Source organism: Heliconius melpomene, chromosome 9, assembly GCF_056956725.1.
Source record: "Heliconius melpomene rosina isolate 202511_hmr_F chromosome 9, ASM5695672v1, whole genome shotgun sequence".
Lineage (NCBI taxonomy): Eukaryota > Metazoa > Arthropoda > Insecta > Lepidoptera > Nymphalidae > Heliconius > Heliconius melpomene.
The window spans coordinates 1,751,800-1,754,819 of NC_140397.1; the positions used below are offsets into that span (position 1 = coordinate 1,751,800).

General features: G+C 29.0%; 1 non-coding gene across 1 annotated transcript; it reads left to right on the plus strand.

Moving 5' to 3' along the window:
• The first annotated feature begins 238 nt into the window (after window positions 1-238).
• On the plus strand, window positions 239-327 carry TRNAY-GUA (transfer RNA tyrosine (anticodon GUA)). The gene is given in 2 exon segments: window positions 239-275; window positions 292-327. It is a non-coding gene; the product is annotated as a tRNA-Tyr (tRNA).
• Window positions 328-3,020: the final 2,693 nt, after the last annotated feature.

Below are 3,020 nucleotides of genomic sequence, written 5' to 3' on the forward strand. Positions count from 1 at the left end.
TTCCGCCGAATTCTCAAGGCATTACTTGTTTAATGGCAAAATTCAACGCCGTGCGTCCTTAGCGAGAGCGAGGAAACGAAAATATGAAGTATTCTATTTAGAAAATTTAGATTTACTTATAAAAAAATATTAATGATAAATATAATGATTTAGATCCATATTATCAACTTATATACGTAATATCTTTCAAGCAATACCGTTAAGAAAGCCGTATCATAATTTGGTCATCTCACACGTGCCTTCGATAGCTCAGTTGGTAGAGCGGTGGACTGTAGACGGTTAGCAATTGTAATCCATAGGTCGCTGGTTCAAATCCGGCTCGAAGGAATTCATTTTGTTTCTTTTACAATATATATTTTTATGTAAAGTGGATTCAACGATTGTTTAAAAATAAATAAATAAATAGTTTTAAGCTTTTTTTTCGATTTGTTAGTATTATATCAAAAATTTAAAAAAAAGTAATCAAAATACATACTATAAACATACATTAAGTTATGTACAATGCACATAATATTATATGTCATCATTAAAAGTTTTTTTTTTTATATATATATTTTTTAAGTTTTCATAGTGTTGGTAAAAATTATAATAATAGTGTTGGTCCATATTTCAAAATAAATTTTGTAAATAAATTTACTTAAGCGACCAAAGTAAGTCTAATTTTTAGTATAAGAAAAAACTCTGTATATTATAAAGTTAGACCACCACAACTTTAAATTAAAATTAAATCATACAAATTTCTCAATAAAAAATGAAGATTTCACACTAATTTACAGAAATCACTCCACCGAGAAGAGTTCAATTCAATTACCTTTAGAAATTCTTCGAAAAAAACCCGCAAACAAATTACAGTGGATTGAATTGAAAACGACAAAGACTAACCCTCCAACGCCACCGTTTCTGAACCTCGCAACCGTGTGGAATCAATTACAGGAGACCCCATTATGTCTCGACTTCAATTAATTGAAAAGTCAAAATCTATTTATAAAATGAGTAAAAATATATTTATATTATGTATTTTATTTATTAATTAATATAAGAATGTTGTTTATTAAATTATAGTAAAAGTAAGTTTATGTGAAATTGCTATTAAGTTTTGAAGGGAGCTCATACATTACTTATTATACTGAACAATAATTTGGTGTTGCCAGGTTATTTGTTCGATTACTACTCAATATTATTTTTATTTCCAATAAATATTTTCATTTCCTCGCTCTAGTAACAAGGCAAAGCGGAGCAATGAGTTTCGCTACTCAAGACGCAATGCCTCCAGAATTTGGCGGAAAATGAGAAAGGAAAGTGTATGTGGGGGACGGAGTATCTGAACACTAATTATGTATAATATATTATGTATTATGATAAAAAAATCTTACTTTAATTTAATTTGTTATATTTAGTGCAGATTAAACTTAATAAAATGTTAATCTGTTATTGATTACTTGGAGAGATATGATTATAGTTAATTTAATACTTAATTAATATTTATTACTCTAAAATAATTCCCAAGTACCTTTAATTAACATAAACATTATTTGATTAAAATTCTAATATGCAATCATCACGTTTAAAATTACATATTCTCACTGTACCATTAGTTTATATCAAATAATTTCGCCTATCTCATTATTCTTTTTCGAGGTAAATAAGTACCTACAGGATAAATGCCACTTACCCTGTCTTCCATTTATTATGTTCTCATTGTCTAGAGGACGCTCATTCTAGTCATCAAGCTCTTGAAATGCATAAGTATCTCAATAAAGTAATATATCTCATTGACGAAACATAATTGCAGTCGTTTTGGGTAAAGAGGTCTATCCTTTATAAATGGATGCAAAAGGCGTATCTCTATTTTCAGAAGCTAATTATAAATTAGTATTAAGCATATCTATACTAAAAGAGTACTCAAAAAGTAATTTCTTTTTTTCACTCTATGCTCATTTAAAGATATTTTGTGGCGTTTCATGGCGGTATATTTCGTCGAAATATGGCAATCTAAACCAGAATAATATATCACCATCATTATCAATATCATCATCATCCTGTCCTCGTCCACTGTTGTCTCACTGCAATGAGCTCGATCTTCAGCTAATGTCATCCAGCCGTTGCCTGACTTTGCGAATGTCATCACCGCATCTAGCTTGCCGAGGCGTGGTCTCCACTCTTGAACGTGTTTACCCTAACGGCCATATAATAATAACATATTTTTATAAAATATGCAATTTTAATTATTAAAATTTTAAACAATGAGTTATATCACTTTTCCATTTAATATCCTTAAAAATCCTCCCATCATCGGAATCTCGTGAATATAAAAAGTACTTTCCCATCGCTGAACAAGACCAATTATACGCAAATGAATTTAACCCTTTAATGCTTAGAACTTTTTAATTGCTGCTAAATCGAAATGGGATCACAAAAAACGGCTAACTCCATTGTTAGTTGTGAATGTCATTAATCTATGTGGGTGGGTAAAATTACATGGTCTCCTTTGTAACGTGAAGCTTTTGTGTCCTGCCTTAACTTTAATAGGGAATAGATGACACTTGATTCTGGTGATATTTAGTAAATTTGTTTATTAACTGTTGTTGAGTTGTTATGAAGTTTGGTTTCAATTATATGATGTCACTTGATTTGAAGATGTACATAATAACTGTTTTGTTTATATATATTGCAAAAAATATATATAACAATTGCTCTTGGACCCGTACTGAGTTTTTAATATTGATATTGTTCAGTTAAGAATAGAGCAATTATGACACCTCACTTTTATTTTCAAATTCGAAATTCAGAATTAGCTTTTGTGTTGTTTTTATTTCTGTAATTATGTTTATTTTAGCACTATATAGTGCTAAAATACATTGTATTTTAGCACTACGTAGTGCTCAAATACAAATTATGTAACACTGATATATCCCACTATCACATTATGCTTAAGTCGTTTACAGTATACAACAATACATATTTTAAAATACATCTTACGTAGATATTTATATAAAAAATATATAGTTTTAATTAAACAC